Here is a 22,999-nt window from a genome sequence, read left to right on the forward strand (position 1 = left end):
AAGTCTTTACAACGTGCGCTGCGATAAAAACGGTCGTCACTTTTGTGGTTTATGTCAGTCTGTTCAAGACGAGAATTTGTAATTTGGGAGTGAGAGTGCTTCGATCGACCTATCGTGAGTTTTTACCGTGATATTTCACGAGGGTACGTTGAACCACTCGACAGTATATGCGCAAGTGTCCTGAAAGTATTCACAGCGCAATGCGTTATCCTTAGCCACCACAGTACAAGTTTGTTGTAACGTCATCGCAGCTTTCCGATAGCGGCCTCGACGGGCCAGGTACTCAAACAATAAGATCGTGGTCGAGAAGTAGAATATCTGTGCTTGTTTATTGTTTACTGGCTGTTTCAGTCGAGTAGCGTAAGCTCCCCGTGTTTTCCGGATCTTGCCTTGCTCTTTGATTAGCCGCACCGGCTGTTTACGCGTAACGATACGTCAGCATCGTGTCACTGTATTGCTTAAGTAGAGACGTGTGTTTGTTTGTATGCCGAAGTCAATGGCAAATAATCTTGAAACGACGGATTTGTTAGCTTAAAGAGGTCCTTCTTTAATTTGTTGTCAGGGGAATGTATGATAAGCATGTCGCGAATTAGCGAGCGTGCATTAGGTTTCATACACTGTGCATTTTCACGATGAAGTTTACATCCCCAAGTCAGGCCCTATAATACCATAATCCTTTCTTTATAGCCTCGATACGACTTCTTGAAACATTGGAAAACTGTATGTCCAGTAGTAGTAACTTGAACTTGAGAGTCAAAATATTTCGCAAGTATTTCTTCACTGTCACTGAGGGAGACACTGGTTTACAAATAGGTGACAATTTTTGAAGAAGTCGAAATACAGTCCGCATCTCGTGGTCGTGCGGTAGCGTTCTCGCTTCCCACGCCCGGGTTCCCGGGTTCGATTCCCGGCGGGGTCAGGGATTTTCTCTGCCTCGTGATGGCTGGGTGTTGTGTGCTGTCCTTAGGTTAGTTAGGTTTAAGTAGTTCTAAGTCCTAGGGGACTGATGACCATAGATGTTAAGTTCCATAGTGCTCAGAGCCATTTGAGCCAAGTCGAAATAAGGTGAGACCGGCAGACGCTATTGGAAGTTATTTTCATCCCACATCACTTGATGTCTGATGCGTCAGATAATGTTGCTTCAGTCGCTGGATATATTGTAGGGGTTTCAGGACTCCACGTTTCGAACGAATGCCGGAAAAAGCGACAACGGCATCCTTAACTGCAGTGGTGGTTGTTGTTCCACGTCGTCGTGTTCTTCAGGTCGGCCAAGAATGCTACAAAGAGGTCATGGTTTGCTGACAGTTGTTACAATATGTTTAGGCCTGTCTGGAAGATGAATTCTTGAATGTCTGAAAAATAAGCTCGGAACAGTTTATAATATTCACAAAACACTTTCCTGGGAAGGAAACGGATTAGTAAGCCTGCCAGGCAGTGTTGCCACAAAAATCAATGAAAATAATCATGCACTCTAAATCAAATCAAATAAAAATCGTCCTCGTAACTATGTTTTCTCCTTTTTGTCCAGTATTGTTTATCTTTATTCGTCACCTAATGTTGACTAGAAAGCTGCGTGTTTTCACTGATCAAAGATATCCAGGTTTGTCAACACTTTCCAAAGTTTTTCCACGTCGCCAAACTGTGAACTTGCGAAAATTGTTATAAATTTTAAGCTTTTCCTAATTGCCAAAATGTTGCGAATATACATTCATGCTCATAAATTAAGGATAATGCTGATACATGATGAAACAACGCTCTGGTGGGCGGTTTGCGGGTTTAAGTCACCTCGGGGTATGACCATGCGGTGCATTTGACCTGCAGTCGTCGCACGGTGGCGCAGGCAGCAGTCCACATACGCAGAGGGGTGTTGGTGCATGTCAGAATATGGTGCAGCGAGTAAATGTTCAGACTTTTCAGACGTGCTAATGGTGACTGTGTGTTGAAAATGGCTCAAAGAACACATATTGACGTCGTTATGAAGGCTAGAATACTAAGGCGACTGGAGGCTGGTCAAACACAGCAGGTCGTAGCACGGGCCCTCCGTGTGCCACGAAATGTGATCTCAAGATTATGGCAACGATTCCAGCAGACAGGAAACGTGTCCAGGCGCTACAGTACGGGACGTCCACAGTGTAAAACACCACAAGAAGGCCGATATCTCACCATCAGTGCCCGCAGACGGCCACGTAGTACAGCAGGTGTCCTTGCTCGGGACAATACCGCTGCCACTGGAACAGTTTACAGACGATTGAACAGACATAGTTTATTCGCCCAGAGACCTGCAAGGTGCATTCCACTGACCCCTGTTCACAAGAGAGCCCGAAAAGCCCGGTGTCAAGAACACAGTACATGGTCATTGGAACAGTGGTCCCAGGTTATGTTCACGGACGAGTCGAGGTGTAGTCTGAACAGTGATTCTCGCTGGGTTTTCATCTGGAGTGAACCAGGAATCAGATACCAACACCTTAATGTCCTTGAAAACTACCTGTATGGAGGTCGTGGTTTGATGGTGTGGGGTGGGATTATGATTGGTGCACGTACACACCTGCATGTCTTTGACAGAGGAACTGCAACAGGTTAGGTGTATCGGGAAGTCATTTTGCACTAGTGTGTCGGCCTTTTCAGGGGTGCAGTGGGTCCCACCCTTCTCCTGATAGATGAAACGCGCGGCCCCACTGAGCTGCCGTCGTGGAGGAGTACTCTGAAACAGAAGATATCAGGCGAATGGAGTGGCCTGCCTGTTCTGCAGACCTAAACCCCGTCGAGCATGTCTGGGATGCTCTCGGTCGACGTATCGCTGCACGTCTTCAAACCCCTACGACACTTCAGGAGCTCCGACAGGAACTGATGCAAGACTGGGAGGCTATACCCCAGTAGCTGCTCGACCACCTGATCCAGAGTATGCCAACCCGTTGTGCGGCCTGTGTACATGTGCATGGTGATCAAATCCCATGCTGATGTCGGGGTACACGCGCAGGAAACAGTGGCGTTTCGTAGCACATATGTTTCGAGACGGTTTTCTCAACTTATCACCAATACCCTTAATTTATGAGCATGAGTGTAGTAACTGGATGCTATTGTTAATTCAACCCAAACATCCACATAGCAGAAAAATGTTGCTGCGCTGTAGACTAAGTCGACGAAAGTCATGGCATACTTCCCAACATTGTGTCGAACTTTCTTTTGCCCATCGTAGTGCAGCAGACAGACATGACGTGGACTCAACAAGGCGTGGGCAGTTCCTGCAGAAATACTGAGCCATGTTGGCTCTATTGCCGCCAATAATTGCGAAAGTGTACCCGGTGCAGGTTTTGTGCACGAACTGACCTCTCGATTGTGTCCCGTAAATGTTCGATGGAATTTATGTCGCGCGATTTGGGTGGTCAAATAATTCGCTCAAATTGTCCAGAATGATCTTCAAACCAATTGCGAACAATTGTGGCCTGGAACATGGCGCATTGTAATCCATAACAATTCTGACGTACTTTTGAAGCATGAAGTCGTTGAATGGCTACAAAATGGCCTTGAAGTGGTCGAAAATAACCGTGTCCAGCCAAAGATCGGTTCATTTGGACCAGAGGAACCCAGCCTCTTCCATGTAAACACAGCTCGCACCATTATGAAGCCTCCATCTGGTCGCACATTGCCTTGTTGACAATGTGGGTCCATGATTGCGTTGGATCTACGCCACACTCAACCCTACCATCAGCTCCTACCAACTGAAACCGGAACTCATCTGAACAGGCTATGGTTTTGCAGTCTAGGATCCGACCGGTATGGTCGCGAGCCCAGGAGAGACTCTGGAGGCAATGTGCTGTCAGCACTCGTGTCGGTCGTCTGCTGCCACAGCCCGTTATCGCCAGATTTCGCCACGCTCTCCTAACGGATACGTTCGTTGCATGTCCCCCATTGAATTCTGCGGTTATTTCACGCAGTGTTGCTTGTCTGTTTGCACTGACAACTCAACACAAACACTGAAGGCCGTCAGCCACTGCACTGTCCGAGTTGAGAGGGAACGCCTGATATATGGTATTCTCGGCACTCTCGTAACGCTGTGGATCTCGGAATACTGAACACCCTAACGATATCCGGAACGTTATGTCACTGCGTCTACCTCCAACTACCATTCCGCGTTCAAAATCTGTTAATTCTCATCGTGCGGCCGTAATCACGTCGAAAACCTTTCCACATGAATCACCTGAGCACAAATGATAGCTCCGCCAATGCGCTGACATTTTCTACATTGTGTACGCGACACTACCGCCAGCTGCATATGCGCATAACGCTATCCCATGATTTTTGTACCACAGTCCACATCCTGAAAGGTAGCCACTGCACGTTGTGATTATTAAATACTTGTCTGATAGGGTAGTACTATAATAGAACTGTGGCACCACTATAAGGAATAACAAGTAACATTTTCTTATAATATGTTGTGAAATATTACTCAGCTTTGGTACAGTTTGATACGTGGCAATTGATGTCCTATACCTAACAATGAAATATAAATAACTTCGCTAGTCCTTCACGTTCTATGATATTATCACTTCAACTGGGTGTAATTACTCAGATACTCTGCTAATGATCCCAGTTTTCTGTAAGTAAGTCAGAAGGTAGACTTCAGACTACTGTGCTGAGCAGGTCCCAAGCACTGAAATATACCGTTTACCTGCTGGTCAGAAGCTGGCTGAGTGTCCATGGCGTGCCGTGTTTTGGTCCCTGTCAGCAGTCACCAGTACAATGCGAAACCAATAGATGCAGCCTATGGTGGGTGTGCACACTATCGGCAAACGTATATAACGAGCTGGAGGAAGTTGTGCGGAGGCAGGAAGAGATAATGGTTTGCGAGCGTCATCTGGAGACTGTGGCACTGAACTGAAACGCGCCAAGAAACAGTTTTGCCTGTGTGGCGGAGGCTTCTCACGGTATTTGTTTTGTGTCTCTTGCCTAGTACAAAGATAGTAAATATTTTTGCTTTCTTGAAACCACGGAAAACATAAGCGTAAATCAGGAAACGGAATAGATTGTACAAAGATCTTGTTGAGGATGTGGCAGCCCATAACAGGCCGCTCCTCACCATGTGGTATGGGCGCCAGAAAAATAGGTGAAGACTATGGAGTCTTGGAAGGCTTAATACTGTAATTCTCTCTCTCAGTACCTCACCCAACCATTCTTGACTCTCGGAGGACACAGACAATAAGGAGGATGTCTGACTTCAGAAGTCCTAAATGGTTAGTGGGAATGTCTCTAAATTCATCACACAAGTTCTCCCAATTTCTCCTAATTTATGACGAAATAGTTCACGGGTGAACGGCCGAATGTCAATGTCCAATGGGCATAATATTTCGACAAACGACCTTGTTGCTGTCATCAGGTCTCCTAACAAACTGAATACCTCAGAGCTGGTATATGGCTTATATCTCCTCCCCACTCCCCCTCCCTCCTACCTGGCGTTCTGTACAAAGTCGACACCCTGCTGTGGATATGTGTTTAGCATCTCCTCCTACCCCCTCATCCGTCCCCCCAAGGCCAAGTTATCCCGTCCGAGGTTAGCGCACAGAGACACGTGCTGGCGACTATTGTTCTGCGTGTTCCTGAAGTCAAATCGTGGTGGGATATCTCCTTCCTCTCCTTAATCAGATTCAATTTGGGTTCCCAGACCCTACCAATGATGTGGCTAACATTGCGCTTTATCACAGCTTCCTTACTCGTACCTCGGTACATTCTTAAATTACACAGTAAGGTCGTAACGCATTCTATGTAATTCAGATAAATAATGTTCCACGACTGCCGATTTGTTATCCCGCTGTGACTTTTTTGTGTTCTTCTCAACTATCTTGGACAGTACTCACAGTTTGGCCTGTTTAAGTCGTAGCACACTGGTAAGGGATCCGAGAGACCCCGTATTTCGATAGTCCGAGGTCATCCTTGACACTACCAAGCAATGTCTGTGTTTTAACTGGCAGACAGAAGACAGTTTTCACTTGATGTTTCGAAGAATTCGTCCAATATTCCTGGGCTGTATGCCACAAAATGGAGTAAATGAAATGGCCACAGTCTCTTGAGGTTCCTCTCTGTTTCTGCCGGCTGTACAGTCGGTGAAAGGCGTAGTGCTCTCCGAATTTGCCATTCTGCGTCCTTCGTAAGGTGTTGAAGTACTTGGTTGAGGCTCACATAACTGGAGAGAGTGCGAGCCTTATGTACGAATGCTTTGAGCTTGCCATTCCTCTGTGCGGGGTGGTGACATCGGGCTGCAGATCCGTTTGTATCTTCTTACGGTGCATGCTATGGTCCAACGTGCCTTCGGCTCTTTTTTTAATCAAGATGTTCGGAAATGGGAACGCTCAATCCACTTTAGCTTCCGTGCTAAAACTGATGTAATGGTATAATTTAGTAGACTTCCACGGGCAGCATGGTTCTGTATAAAATAATTGTCGATACTGGGCCACATCACGCTAAATTACTAAAGCAACTAAACTGTCATCCTGTCGACCGACTTCAGGGCGGTTCTGGTGTAAGAAATTGAGATGTCTGAGGAAATCTTCAGCTTTTCTCTTCCATGTGTCCCTATGACGAAGGTGTTGTCGGCAAATAGGCAGGAAAACGGTGGTTTTCATTTATCTGAAGCCCAGAAATGGCAACCTGCACGTCAGGGGCTAGAAAACCATTTTTGCCTCCTGATGTATAGGCTCCCACGCGAAGCAGGTCCATGAAGCAGGTCAGTAATACTATATAACACAACACGCCTGTCATGCAGCGCAGCCTGCACGTAGAAGGCTGGAAAGCAGTTTCTTACCCCTTGTTGTCTAGGCTGCCCTGCAATGCCGGTCAAAAAACCACGTTGACACACTCTACACTCAATACTCAGTCATGAAGAGCAACCTACATTGCAGGGACTGAAAATACACGTTTTCGCCTCTCTCTTCACTCCCATTGGAGCTAGAAGCCGTGAACACCACATAGCTGGTACTGCTGAAGAGATTGAATCAATCATTAAATCACTGAAGACTAAGGACTCTCATGGTTATGATGGAGTGTCTAGCAGAATATTAAAGTACTGTGCTGCAGATGTTAGCCCTGTATTTAGCCATATTTGTAATTTTTCCTTTAGGAATGGTCAGTTTCCTGAGCGATTAAAGTACTCAGTAGTAAAACGGGTGAAAAGGATAATGTAGATAATTTTAGACCTATTTCTATGCCATCAGTGTTTGCAAAAGTTATCGAAAAGGCTGTGTATGTAACGTTAATTGATCATTTTATATCACACGATTTGCTATCAAATGTACAAATGTACAGCTCGGCTTTAGAAGTCGTTTGACAACCGAAAATGTTATATCCTCTTTTCTCTGCGAGGTACTGGATGGGCTAAAAAAAAAGTTTCGAACACTTGGCACATTTTTTGATTTGACTAAGGCATTTGACTGTGTTGATCTCACAATATTGCTACAGAAGTTGGACCATTACGGAATAAGGGGAGTAGCTCACAATTGGTTCACCTCTTACTTTAGCAACAGGCAGAAAAAGGTCATTATTCACAATGTTGATAACGGCTGTGATGTAGGATCTGAGTGGGGTACTGTCAAGTGGGGGGTGCCCCAGGGATCAGTGTTGGGGCCGCTCCTGTTCCTCATTTATATAAATGATACGCCCTCTAGTATTATGGGTAACCCTAAAATATTTCTGTTTGCTGATGACACTAGCTTGATAGTAAAGAATGTTGTGTTCAACATTGACTCAGTTTCAAGTAGTGCAGTGCATGACCTCAGTTCATGGCTCGTACAAAATAAACTAACGTTAAATCACAGTAAGACTCAGTTCTTACAGTTTCTAACACACAATTCAACAAAACCTAACGTTTTAATCTCACAGAACGGGCATATGATTTGTGAAACTGAACTGTTCAAATTTCTAGGTGTTCAGATAGATAGTAAGCTGTCGTGGAAAGCCCACGTTCAGGATCTTCTTCAAAGACTTAATACTGCCATTTTTACTATTCGAACGGTATCAAAAGTGACACGTAAATTAGTCTACTTTGCTTATTTTCATTCACTTATGTCGTATGGTATTATGTTTTGGGGTAACTTTGGCTCAGAAACGGGAGGTTCGGGCAGTAAGTGGTGTGAGTTCACGAACCTCTTGTCGACCTCTGTTCACGAGTCTGGGTATTTTGACATTGGCCTCTCAATATGTATATTCCTTATTGTTGTTTCTTGTTACCAATATTAGTTTATTCCCAAGAATAAGCAGTTTTCACTCGGTTAATACTCGGCAGAAATCAAACCTCCATTTGGATCGGACTTCCTTAACTCTTGTGCAAAACGGTGTGCAGTATACTGCAGCATCCATTTTCAATAAGGTGCCACTCGAATTCAAAAATCTTAGCAGTAATCCACGCGCTTTCAAATCTAAACTGAAGTGTTTCCTCATGGGTCACTCCTTCTATTCTGTCGAGGAGTTCCTTGAAAAATTAAGCTGATTCTTATTATATTTCTGATAGCGTTTTCTTAAACTTATGGTCTGACTTTTTTTCAGGTTCATGGACATTTATTTTTATCTTTTATTACTTTTATGTTGTAAGTTCATGTACTGACACGTTCCATGACCTTGGAGATTTACTGCTCAATTTGATCCTACGGAACTTGACGTGTAAATAAATAAATAATTAAATAAATTGCTGTTTGTGTGTCAGGTTTTGTTGAAATCGATCCAGGGGTTTGAGAGAAGATTCCATATGTCCATGCATATATGCTGCTTTATATTTATACTAGACTTCTCCACATAGCTTCAGTTATGTACACATTTGACACATGTAATGCACACATCTCGTCCTCCCCCATACCTCTGTCCACCTCTTCCACACCTCTCTCCCCATCCACCTCATTGTCAAACCTCTCAGGGTCCATCTCCTCCACCCTCTCTGTCCTTTTATTTTCTCATCCACTCTCCCTCCATCCTTATGCTCCCCACTCCCTCTCTCTCTCTCTGTATATTTTCTTATAGCTGTCTGTCCATCTTCTCCCCTTTCCCTCTGTCCATCTCCTCCTGCCTCCTGTCTGTCCATCTCCTTCTGGCCCCCCTCTCCACGTTCACCTACCTCTTCACACATCTTTCTGTCCACCCCCTCCTGTCTCATTCTCCCTACCCATCCCTTCCTGCCTCCCTTTCCTTGTCCATCTCCTATCGATCTTCCATCAGTCACACCCACCTGCAATCTGCATGTGTAGTCCCTGCAAAAAAGGTCAATGAATCAGTTCAATAGTACTTACATAATACACCTGTCACATAGGACAGCCTACACATCGGGTGCTTGAAAACCGTTTTTTGCTCCTAATGTGTAGGCGGCCCAGAAAATCAGGTCTATGAGGCAATCCAGTAGTACTCCATCACAACACATCTTTCATGCAGAGAAGACTACATGTCAGAGGTTACAAAACAATTGCTTGCCGCAAGAGTGCAGGCTGCCCTCGCAAGCAAGTCTACAAAGTAGGCTGATACTATTTCCACACAATACACCAGTTGTGCAAGTCAGCCCACATGGCAGCAGCTAAAAAATTTGCATTCTTGCCTGTATCTTTGATCCTACTGGTTCTAGGAGCCTATAAACGCCACGGCACTGATACTTGTAACATTTGCTATTTGTGTGCCAAATACACTCCTGGAAATTGAAATAAGAACACCGTGAATTCATTGTCCCAGGAAGGGGAAACTTTATTGACACATTCCTGGGGTCAGATACATCACATGATCACACTGACAGAACCACAGGCACATAGACACAGGCAACACGGCATGCACAATGTCGGCACTAGTACAGTATATATCCACCTTTCGCAGCAATGCAGGCTGCTATTCTCCCATGGAGACGATCGTAGAGATGCTGGATGTAGTCCTGTGGAACGGCTTGCCATGCCATTTCCACCTGGCGCCTCAGTTGGACCAGCGTTCGTGCTGGACGTGCAGACCGCGTGAGACGACGCTTCATCCAGTCCCAAACATGCTCAATGGGGGACAGATCCGGAGATCTTGCTGGCCAGGGTAGTTGACTTACACCTTCTAGAGCACGTTGGGTGGCACGGGATACATGCGGACGTGCATTGTCCTGTTGGAACAGCAAGTTCCCTTGCCGGTCTAGGAATGTTAGAACGATGGGTTCGATGACGGTTTGGATGTACCGTGCACTATTCAGTGTCCCCTCGACGATCACCAGTGGTGTACGGCCAGTGTAGGAGATCGCTCCCCACACCATGATGCCGGGTGTTGGCCCTGTGTGCCTCGGTCGTATGCAGTCCTGATTGTGGCGCTCACCTGCACGGCGCCAAACACGCATACGACCATCATTGGCACCAAGGCAGAAGCGACTCTCATCGCTGAAGACGACACGTCTCCATTCGTCCCTCCATTCACGCCTGTCGCGACACCACTGGAGGCGGGCAGCACGATGTTTGGGCGTGAGCGGAAGACGGCCTAACGGTGTGCGGGACCGTAGCCCAGCTTCATGGAGACGGTTGCGAATGGTCCTCGCCGATACCCCAGGAGCAACAGTGTCCCTAATTTGCTGGGAAGTGGCGGTGCGGTCCCCTACGGCACTGCGTAGGATCCTACGATCTTGGCGTGCATCCATGCGTCGCTGCGGTCCGGTCCCAGGTCGACGGGCACGTGCACCTTCCGCCGACCACTGGCGACAACATCGATGTACTGTGGAGACCTCACGCCCCACGTGTTGAGCAATTCGGCGGTACGTCCACCCGGCCTCCCGCATGCCCACTATACGCCCTCGCTCAAAGTCCGTCAACTGCACATACGGTTCACGTCCACGCTGTCGCGGCATGCTACCAGTGTTAAAGACTGCGATGGAGCTCCGTATGCCACGGCAAACTGGCTGACACTGACGGCGGCGGTGCACAAATGCTGCGCAGCTAGCGCCATTCGACGGCCAACACCGCGGTTCCTGGTGTGTCCGCTGTGCCGTGCGTGTGATCATTGCTTGTACAGCCCTCTCGCAGTGTCCGGAGCAAGTATGGTGGGTCTGACACACCGGTGTCAATGTGTTCTTTTTTCCATTTCCAGGAGTGTATGTTTGAAATCGACCCAAGTGTGGGAGCAGATCGTATATGTATTCAACAAATTTAATGCACCAATATCTTTATCTCCACTCCCTCTGTCCACTTCTTCCTCAACAAGTGCTTATGTGCACTTCAACCTCCCAACTCTTATGGTCCATTTTATCTTCTTCACCTCCTCCTTTGCCCCTCAATTTGTCCATCACCACCACCTCCTTCATCTGACCATATATTCTTTCCCTCCCTTTGTCTATATCCTCCTCTCTCCACCTCTGTCCATCTCCCCCACATGTTCTTCCTTTTCCACCTGCCCACCACCTGTCTACACATTCCACCTGCTCCTGCATCTCCTCTATGCCTCCCTCTCTCTGTCTCGTCCTCCTCACTCTGTCTGTACCTCACTTGCCCCTCCCTCTCTTCATCTCCCCTGTCCCCTGGCTCTGTCCATCTCACACACCCCTTGTCCATCTCCCTCTTGCTCACTATCCACCTTCACCAACCACCCTCTCTCCGTTTATCCATGCCAATGTGAATGTGTGTCCCCAGAGGGCAGAGGTCAAGCCAGTTCTACCCACACAATACACCTCCTCCCACTCTCTTTTACTATCTTCTTCCCTTCTTTCTGTACATCTCCTCCACCCCACTGTCTGTCCTCTCATACCTCTCTCTATTCATCTCATCCTACTTCACACTCTCTCTGTTCACCACATCCCATGTATCAGTCTGCCTCATCTCCCCCTATCCCATTATTCAGCTCCTCTGCCCCAATATATGCCTCTGCTCTGTCATGCTCATCTGCAGGTGTAGCCCCTGTAAAGCAGGTCGATAAACCAGCCCAATAATAGTCTCACGACATGCCTGTTGTGCAAGGCAGCCTGCATATCAGAGTCCTGAAATCTGTTTGTTCACCCCCAACATGTTGGTAGGCCTGCAAGCCAAGTCGATACTACTCCAACACATCTATCGTGCAGGACAGCATACTCATCAAGCACCTTAAAATTGTTTCTTTCCACTGACATGCAGGTTGCTCTGCAAATTGTGTTGCTAAGGCACTACTTTCCCATACAAAAAAAACTGTCATGCACAGCAGCCTAAATGTCAGGGTCTGAAAAATCATGTTTCTGCTCATAGCTCCAAGCCTATTGCAGCTCGAAGGTTATAAACCTCTCAGTGCTGATACTAGTGAATTTTTCTGTTTGTGTACCAGGTTTGACTGAAATCTAACCATGAGTTCGGGAAGAAATCTCAGGAATAATTATTTGCTGAAAAACCAGATATTGCTTATTCTGATCTTTTATTAATTCATCTCCTCCTTCCCCCCCTCTCTCAGACCTCCTCCTACCCCCCCTCTCTCTCTCTCTCTCTCTCATCCCTCTCTCTCTCTCTCTCTCTGTATCTGTTCCTTCCACTTCTCTCTGACCCTATTCTCCATCCCCTTTCCTCCCCTCTCTGTGTGTCCATATCTTCATCCCCCATTTCTACCTCCTCCTCTCTCTTCTCTCTCTCTCTCTCGTCTGTTCACCTCCCATTATCTCTCCCATCCCCTCTCCAACAGGAGCTTATTGCTTTACTCCCATGTTACTTATTTCCACATAGTGAATAACTGAGTACCTAGTTTGATTGAAATCTGACATAGATTGTCTGGTTTTCTGCTCGTTTAGGAGGGTATTAATTTTATGTGTAGTGTACAGCCAAGTGGCTTGATCTTACGTCCCAAAACACATTGAAAAAAAAACATTAAATCGCTCTAATGCTCATTCTCGCTACCTCGTTGACACACTGAGTAGCACAAATAAGAGATAAAATTGCACCTCAGACTTTTAAAGTTATTCCAAATCAACTAAATACAGGAAATAAATACCAACACGATTTTTAGGACAATTGTACGTCATCCTTCTCATACACATCCCACACCTAGTGGTAGTGGAGAATCATACTCCTACAGTATTTTTATGCGAACAAAATGTATCTTACATATTTGATCAAAATTGCTCCAGGCATTGTGCTTCAATGTCATCTCCTTCTCATTCCCCTACGTGATGCAGGTGCTTCTTAACTACATAGAGCTTCTTTCCAGATAGTAAATAACCAATAATCCCTCAATTCTTTAAAGACTAAAAATCCCCAGTATAAAACAGCTTCAAACTTGTGATTAATTTACAGATGAGTTAATGTGCTACGTATCTGACGTTAAGCATGTAAGCGAGAAAAACTTACAAAAAGTTTGTTTCAGATTTGCTCGAAGCTGCTAAGCGCTGCCATTGTCAAACACTGGATGAGCGTATGAGCATGGTCAGAATATTTTGGCTCCGTTTTAGGAAAATATAGTTCTTCACACACCACACTGTTCATGTCATCTCAACTATGTGTCGTAAAAAATATTTTTGCAGGCACATTCAGTGACAAAAATCTGCTAAATGTGTTACGAACAGAGTTAGTAGAGTAGTCCCAATAAATTAAAACGTTATGGATGATGCGGAAGTTTTTTCACGCAGTCCGTTGTTTATAATGTCGTATATCCTGAACCATGTGTCATAAAATTTTCCAGGCACATTTAGTGACATGTGTGAATATTAACTGCAAAATATGTTGCGAGTAGGGGTATTGATGGAGAAGTAATAAATTAAAACGTCATGCCTGATGTGACAGCTATTTACGATTTCAATGATTATGACGTCATATCTCCTACACTCTTTAACGTACAATAATATAATTTTGCAAGTACATTCATTGGTATACGATAGGATGTGGATACTGTCCGCGAAATATGTTGTGAAAAGAGTTAGTAAGTTTTCTTACAAAAGATGAAAGAGGAAATCTGTGGACCAGTATGATTAGAAGAGAAATATTCTGTAGCAACAACTCAGAAGAATATGCTTCTATTGTAAGTTCTCATCTATGCAAAAATGTGTCAATATTTTTGACTTACGTTGAACTTTCACAAATCTCGCAAATCTTCATTTTTCCATGTTTACTCAAAAGGAAAATGATGCTAGTTTATAATCCTTTATATTTAGCTTTTTTATTCCTGTTGTATGGCGTTCAGATGGACACAGAACATCTATCACTTCAGGATTTTTCACATCATCTACACATGCAACTAACTCATCTACATGATTTTCCAGTCCCATAATGTTCAACAGACTAACTATACTTTTCTTAGAGTTACATACATTTGGCCGAGATCTTTTCTAACTTCTTTTAAAATTGTCTTTTTATGATCCGAATCTAACCTAAAAAGTGAGCCCCTTTATATGCTTGTGCCCACGCCCCTTTCCCCATCTTGATATTTCTGAAAGATACTCATCTCATCTGTCTTCTTCCCTCCTATTCAGATGCAGACCATGATTTGTGAAACCCCATGTCCCAATTGGAGACATAGTTTCAGCACAGATATGAGACTGTTTTAGTCAAAATCAATCCACTCAGATCTTTCTTTACACGGCTGACAGCTGTGTTAACAGAGTGATAGACACGTTGCTGGAAAGCTCCACAAATGCCACGCAAGCGTGTCCTGTTGCTGTGCTTATTTCCAAAGTGTCGTTTTCTACTAATTCGTGCCTTACTATGTTAGACAAATTTTTGGTACAAATTAGCTCATCAAATTGTGCAAAAGTCAGTCTTTTCCCCACAGCCTCCCGTAGTGTCTGCTGTGAACGTTCAGACCCCACTGGGACTAATATTCAAAATTCTATAATCCAAATACCTAGCAGTGTGAGAAAGAAATATATGTTGAATGTATTCGCTACTTCTAACCGACGTCCTTCATGTAACAATCCTGCCGAGGGGTTAGGCTATTTAGTAAATATTTCGGATTTAACCAAAAGGCATCCGGAAGCAACTGACTTCAGTAAAAATTAAGACATGTTCATAGGATTTGTTGACTTGGAAAATCCGTTCGGCAACGTAAAATGGTGTAAGATGTTCGAAATTCTGAGAAAAATAGGGGTAAGCTTTAGGAGAAGAAGGGCATTATGCAATATGCACAAGAAGCATGAGAGAACAATAAGAATAAATGTTAAAGAACGAAGTGATCAGATTAAAAAGGGTATAAGAAAGGGATACAGCCATTCGCTCCTTCTGAAGAAACATTGTGGAAATAAAAGAAATGTTCAAGAGTGGATGAAAGGTTATCTATGGACATTTCAGATTCGCTATGGACATTTCAGATTCGCTGATGACATTCTTTAACCTTAGTGAAAGTAAAGAAGAATAACAGAACCTGTGGCACTGAATGCTTAGTCTACTGAGCACAGAACGTGAAGGAAGACGGTAGTAATAATTAGCAGAAACGAGTTTAGCGACAAACATCAAAATTGGTCATCACGAAGTAGGCGATTTTAACGAATTATGCTACCTTCGAAGCAAAATAACTCACAACTGATGATGCAAGGACGACGTAAAAAGCAGACTGGCGCCGACAATAGCGGCATTCCTCACTATGAGAAGCCTACTAGCACCAAACATAGGCCTTACTCCGAAGAAGAAATTTCTGTGAAAGGACATTTGGAGCACAAGGTTATGTATCACTGAGTCAGGGACTGTGGCAGTACCGGAAAAGAAGAGATTCACCTTTAGTGATAACGAAGGATTCGGCGAAGAAAGGAACATATGGAGGACATCGACAAGAAGAAGTGGCAGGATGATAGAGCATACAGTAAGACATCAGGGAAAAACTTCCAAGGTATTACAGGTATCTGTAGAATGTACACTCCTGGAAATGGAAAAAAGAACACATTGACACCGGTGTGTCAGACCCACCATACTTGCTCCCGACACTGCGAGAGGGCTGCACAAGCAATGATCACACGCACGGCACAGCGGACACACCAGGAACCACGGTGTTGGCCGTCGAATGGCGCTAGCTGCGCAGCATTTGTGCACCGCCGCCGTCAGTGTCAGCCAGTTTGCCGTGGCATACGGAGCTCCATCGCAGTCTAACACTGGTAGCATGCCGCGACAGCGTGGACGTGAACCGTATGTGCAGTTGACGGACTTTGAGCGAGGGCGTATAGTGGGCATGCGGGAGGCCGGGTGGACGTACCGCCGAATTGCTCAACACGTGGGGCGTGAGGTCTCCACAGTACATCGATGTTGTCGCCAGTGGTCGGCGGAAGGTGCACGTGCCCGTCGACCTGGGACCGGACCGCAGCGAAGCACGGATGCACGCCAAGACCGTAGGATCCTACGCAGTGCCGTAGGGGACCGCACCGCCACTTCCCAGCAAATTAGGGACACTGTTGCTCCTGGGGTATCGGCGAGGACCATTCGCAACCGTCTTCATGAAGCTGGGCTACGGTCCCGCACACCGTTAGGCCGTCTTCCACTCACGCCCCACCATCGTGCAGCCCGCCTCCAGTGGTGTCGCGACAGGCGTGAATGGAGGGACGACTGGAGACGTGTCGTCTTCAGCGATGAGAGTCGCTTCTGCCTTGGTGCCAATGATGGTCGTATGCGTGTTTGGCGCCGTGCAGGTGAGCGCCACAATCAGGACTGCATACGACCGAGGCACACAGGGCCAACACCCGGCATCATGGTGTGGGGAGCGATCTCCTACACTGGCCGTACACCACTGGTGATCGTCGAGGGGACACTGAATAGTGCACGGTACATCCAAACCGTCATCGAACCCATCGTTCTACCATTCCTAGACCGGCAAGGGAACTTGCTGTTCCAACAGGACAATGCACGTCCGCATGTATCCCGTGCCACCCAACGTGCTCTAGAAGGTGTAAGTCAACTACCCTGGCCAGCAAGATCTCCGGATCTGTCCCCCATTGAGCATGTTTGGGACTGGATGAAGCGTCGTCTCACGCGGTCTGCACGTCCAGCACGAACGCTGGTCCAACTGAGGCGCCAGGTGGAAATGGCATGGCAAGCCGTTCCACAGGACTACATCCAGCATCTCTACGATCGTCTCCATGGGAGAATAGCAGCCTGCATTGCTGCGAAAGTTGGATATACACTGTACTAGTGCCGACATTGTGCATGCTCTGTTGCCTGTGTCTATGTGCCTGTGGTCCTGTCAGTGTGATCATGTGATGTATCTGACCCCAGGAATGTGTCAATAAAGTTTCCCCTTCCTGGTACAATGAATTCACGGTGTTCTTATTTCAATTTCCAGGAGTGCAGATACTCTAGATGACAGACTGGAATAATCCACCAACTCACGTAGTTAAACCACTTAAGCCTATAAAATGGTGGCCATCCATCACGTCACGTTCAGGTAGATTAAATACAAAGAGTAGTAAAATTTTTGGTAAAATAAATTAGAAAAAAGCGCATTTAACTAGTACCATATTGACTTTAAAAAACAGAAAAACTTTTCAGCCCAGTAGGGATATTCCAACTTACAATTTAAAGATTCAGTTTTACAAACAAAAGGAACATCATTTGAAATGTGTGATTTTGATTCCTTGAAAAATTAATCTTACACTTCACGAGAGGTTAACATCTTAGAATTCATAATGGGTCGCTGTGAAATAAACCAATATGTGATGCAATAACCAGCTTCCAAATTGTGATAGCAAACTACGAGTATCGGTTACACTGTGTGGAAAAAGGCGATCAGATGCTCATGCACAGTGCAGGATTAGTAACGTAACAAGAGTTAGCAAATGCCACAGTCACTGAGCATTAGTGGACCCTCGCCTAATGTAAAAAAATCTCTGAAATTAGGTATGAATTATATTCTGCCTAACGTCCAATGGAAAGATGAGTAGTAACATTTTACCTCATTTCTAAAAGTGAGCGCTGGTCGCACCATACGTTATGTGTCTTAAGTCAATAACACCGCAAAATTCATAGGGAATTTTCTAATGTTTTCCGAGCTAGTCGTAATAACTTGATCAACTAGAATATGGTTCTACTGATTACGAAGTAGAAAGTAATTAATGTGTACCGTATCTATTTTTGTAAGTCTACTATTCTAGGCGCTCATTCCTTCTACAGTGTGTGTCCTTGTCTTACAATATTTTTGATGTGGTCATCTAAAGTGTAGGGTGCTTTCTTGTTGGTGTACTACTGATAAATAACTTGTTGTAGCTTCGTGGTTGCTGTGTGTTTTTTGTATCGTTGTTTCTTTGCCGGTGGCTATGGACTAATAGGAAACGAATACTACTCTTTAATAGCAGTAGAAGATATTGAGAGTGAAATATAATTTTATCTAGTGAGTGCAAAATTCGCCGACAGGAACATGACAAGCACGAAGAATAAGTCAAGATCATTTGTTTTGTCTATATAGACTACCAAGTTTAAAAAACGAAGTAGGTTCTTTTTGCAAGCCGGACGCTGCGGCCGAGCGGCTGTAGGCGCTTCAGTGTGGAACCGCGCGACCGCTACGGTCGCAGGTTCGAATCCTGCCTTGGGCATGGATGTGTGTGATATCCTTAGGTTAGTTAGGTTTAAGTATTGCTAAGTTCTAGGGGACTGATAACCTCAGATATTAAGTCCCACAGTGCTCAGAGCCATTTGAGCCATTTTTTCTTTGTGCAACGTAAACAGCACTTGGCAGTCGACATGTGATTCTCAACCCAATTCAAGACAAAGATGTTAGCTAGCAAAACCTAGTCCCGCCAACAGGCTTAACAGGAATGTGATTTAAAAAACGAGGCTCTGGTAACGCTGTAACTGCGTGCAGCGTGGCCAAGAACAGGTAGCACGAACTCTGCGCTGTACTACAGCTGTCACATTAGCTGAGTGAGAACGATATGCGGACTCGTCGATATTCTATTTGCGTACGCTTCAAACATTATGTTTTCCGGTTAAAGCATCAAATTACATCCAATTTATGCCTCCACAATGCGGTATATTGTGTATTTCTTTCTGTTATTGTTACCAATATTTAAAGATTAAGACATAACACGGGCTTCTTACAGACGTAAACGACCACTTTACTTCGTACATGAGACAAACAAAGCCAATAGAAAATACGTGTGTATGCTGTAACACCGTTTGCATCCAGTGCTGTGCAAAGAAACACACCGCACAATAATTCCATTCAGCAAGTGTGACGTCCAGGCTCATTTTTACATGTCTCGTACACCTGTTAGCAACGTTCACTTCAGAGAAGATGTTCAAAGCTACCACCTCTCATTTTCAAGTACATCGCCACTCGCTGGATCACACTATGCTTACGTAACACACCTGCATCCACCATTGCTGAAGTGGCATGCACGCGAGCTAGTAGATCGGATTAAGGTGCAGAGAATGAGGCAGCCAGAATACTGGGCCTACACGACCGATCCATTTCCCTGTAAACGCTTCATTTAAGTAGTTACACACATTCATTCCAAAGTGTGGTGGTGCACCATGTTGAAACCATAGCAATCGCCGAACACCAAGTTGAACGTTCTCTAATGTGTCAGGCAAAGCATTGCAAAGAAACGTACGATGAAGGGGCGCATTCAACTTGTCCTGCAATAGGTAAGCACTCATAAGCAATCCTCCCTCGATACTAGCTAACAGCGTGCCTGAAAGTCACATTCATGGGTGATATGTGGGTTGTGTTCTGATAATAATGGCTTTTGTGGAGATCGAAAATACCTTCACGAGTGAAGCTAGATTCGTCAGTCCGTATCACGTTACTTATAAAATGTTCACTATCATAGACCGGGTGCAAAAACCATTCACAAAACTGTGCTCTTCGAATGGGTTCTTCTGGCCACTGGTGATGAGTTAGTGTGTAATAATATGGATGAAGCTCCTCATGGTGCAACATTTCAAGAACCAATCTTTGAGATACCTGGAACTGCCTTTTAATACTACAGGTATTTCACTGACGTGATTGGTGAATGGTTTCAAGAACCGCGTCCTATGTTTGTGGAGTACGTCTAGCCCTTGGACGACCGCTGTCCACTACTTGTGGACGAAGATTGCCGGTTTACCGAAGGTGTTGCTCCAGGCGACATTCTTATCGGGATGACGCCTTTGAGGGTACCCTGCAGCTTAGACACGAGCAGCAGCAGCTTGGTTAGCGGATGCACCCAACATCAAAAGCATATCGACATATTCATAATTTGTGTATTCCATCGGAAAGCCACCTAACAAGAACTTGACAGTTACGGTTGTGCACTGCACGGTTAGTAGACACATTCACACAGTTTGATGGCTCCCAGGCTCCCACTGTCATGTAACAAAATTATTTTCTGCTTATAAACGAAAAAACCAGGGAGTGCACGTCTAAAAAATAAAACACAAACATACCAAGGATTCGAAACATAGCTCCATGGTGGACATGGGTTTGATGTCCCAGCAGTTAACGTTTTTTCTCTCTCTTTCTCTTTTTTTATTTATTTTTTTTTACTTCGTTTTCGTTTTGTTCGGTATCGTTCGTTGCGTTTAGTATTACGGAGGGTACCCAGCTCTCCGCCTGAACACGTTTTTCTTTTTAATCTCATTTTGTTCGTTTTCGTTCGTTTCCGTTCGTTTCCGTTTGATTCGTCTGCTCGAGGCGGGCGTCGCAAGACACCCGTTTCATTTTGTCGTTGATCCATTAACACAGGTTTTTTATTACAGAGGGCAGCTAACCCTCTGACCAAACACGCTGGACTAGCCCTTGGACGACCGCTGTCCACTACTTGTGGACGAAGATTGCTGGTTTACCGAAGGTGTTGCTCCAGGCGACATTCTTATCGAGATGACGCCTTTGAGGGTACCCTGCAGCTTAGACACGAGCAGCAGCAGCTTGGTTAGCGGATGCACCCAACATCAAAAGCATATCGACATATTCATTGTTTGTGTATTCCATCGGAAAGTCACCTAACATGAACTTGACAGTTACGGTTGTGCACTGCACGGTTAGTAGACACATTCACACAGTTTGATGGCTCCCAGGCTCCCACAGTCATGTAACAAAATTATTTTCTGCTTATAAACGAAAAAACCAGGGAGTGCACGTCTAAAAAATAAAACACAAACATACCAAGGATTCGAAACATAGCTCCATGGTGGACATGGGTTTGATGTCCCAGCAGTTAACTTTTTTCCTCTCTCTCTCTCACTCTTTTTTTCTTTTCTTTTTTTACTTCGTTTTCGTGTTGTTGGGTATCGTTCGTTGCGTTTAGTATTACGGAGGGCACCCAGCTCTCCGCCTGAACACGTTTTTCTTTTTAATCTCATTTTGTTCGTTTTCATTCGTTTCCGTTCGTTTCCGTTCGTTGCGTCTGCTCGAGGCGGACGTCGCAAGACACCCGTTTCATTTTGTCGTTGATCCATTAACACAGTTCTTTTTATTACAGAGGGCAGCTAACCCTCTGACCAAACACGCTGGACTAGCCCTTGGACGACCGCTGTCCACTACTTGTGGACGAAGATTGCCGGTTTACCGAATGTGTTGCTCCAGGCGACATTCTTATCGGGATGACGCCTTTGAGGGTACCCTGCAGCTTAGACACGAGCAGCAGCAGCTTGGTTAGCGGATGCACCCAACATCAAAAGCATATCGACATATTCATTGTTTGTGTATTCCATCGGAAAGTCACCTAACATGAACTTGACAGTTACGGTTGTGCACTGCACGGTTAGTAGACACATTCACACAGTTTGATGGCTCCCAGGCTCCCACAGTCATGTAACAAAATTATTTTCTGCTTATAAACGAAAAAACCAGGGAGTGCACGTCCAAAAAATAAACACAAACATACCAAGGATTCGAAACGTAGCTCCATGGTGGACATGGGTTTGATGTCCCAGCAGTTAACTTTTTTTCTCTCTCTCTCTTTTCTTGTTTTTTTTTTTTTTTTTTTTACTTCGTCTTCATTTTCTTGGGTATCGTTCGTTGCGTTTAGTATTACGGAGGGTACCCAGCTCTCCGCCTGAACACGTTTTTCTTTTTAATCTCATTTTGTTCGTTTTCGTTCGTTTCCGTTCGTTTCCGTCCGTTGCGTCTGCTCGAGGCGGCCGTCGCGAGACACCCGTTTCATTTTGTCGTTGATCCATTAACACAGGTTTTTTATTACAGAGGGCAGCTAACCTTCTGACCAAACACGCTGGACTACCGTGCCGGCACCTGCTCAGTGAGCTACGATAGCTGGTACGGTAACGCTCCTCTGTACATTCCGATGCCCTGCACCACGTGACTGTTGCCAGTTTCTCGGTTTCATAGATGTGTTTTCAAAATGCGACCGATATGATTTTGCTAGATAATATTGCGTCTTGAATCGGCATGAGGAATCATCCTCCAAATCCGAGTCTTTTCACCCTGTATACGAAGAATTAGGTATCAGTTATGGGTATTAGATTTGATAATAAAATTGTGTCGTTATAATGCATTTACATCCGAGTACAGTAATAATGACTCTCCTATAACGCAAGCCACTAGCGACTCGCTGCAGGCGCCCGATTAGGGCTTTAACATAGGATAGCCGTTTATAAACCATTATACGGGTACGTCCAAGCAATACGGTCCACATTTTCAGATACTGAATCAAAAGCCACACTGCTGACCATCTGTGAAGAATATAAATAACAGTCTGCAAGACGACGCAAGAGAAAAACAAAGGACGACATCTTCAGTGACTCTACTACAATGAAGGTAGAAAAAAGAAAACACCTGGAAGACATTTTGAAATTCAGATGTCTATTGTCATAACTGGTAACGTGTCGTCTGCATTAGCTTAAATGCATGGATGTGTACTATCCAGTGAACAGTGTATTTCGAATACTTCCGAATACTTCAGCACTTTATGCCTAACAGCAGAAGACATCTTGAAAGAACTCTAATTCTCGTCCGTGATTACCCAGAGGATTTGGAAGAAAGCCTTGATGACGAACTGGTGCGGTTTGATGATCTCGTCTAAACAGATGTGGCTGCTGCCAGTAAAAAGCATTAGCCCATGGAACTGCAGTTTTATAAACCTTTATGGAAAATTCGTTACAATTGTATTTACCAAATGTGGAAATAATCGTACGCTTTTACTTGTCATTGATGATCACCAGCT

The sequence above is a fragment of the Schistocerca serialis genome, chromosome 2 (genome assembly GCF_023864345.2).
Source record: "Schistocerca serialis cubense isolate TAMUIC-IGC-003099 chromosome 2, iqSchSeri2.2, whole genome shotgun sequence".
Classification (NCBI taxonomy): Eukaryota; Metazoa; Arthropoda; class Insecta; order Orthoptera; family Acrididae; genus Schistocerca; species Schistocerca serialis.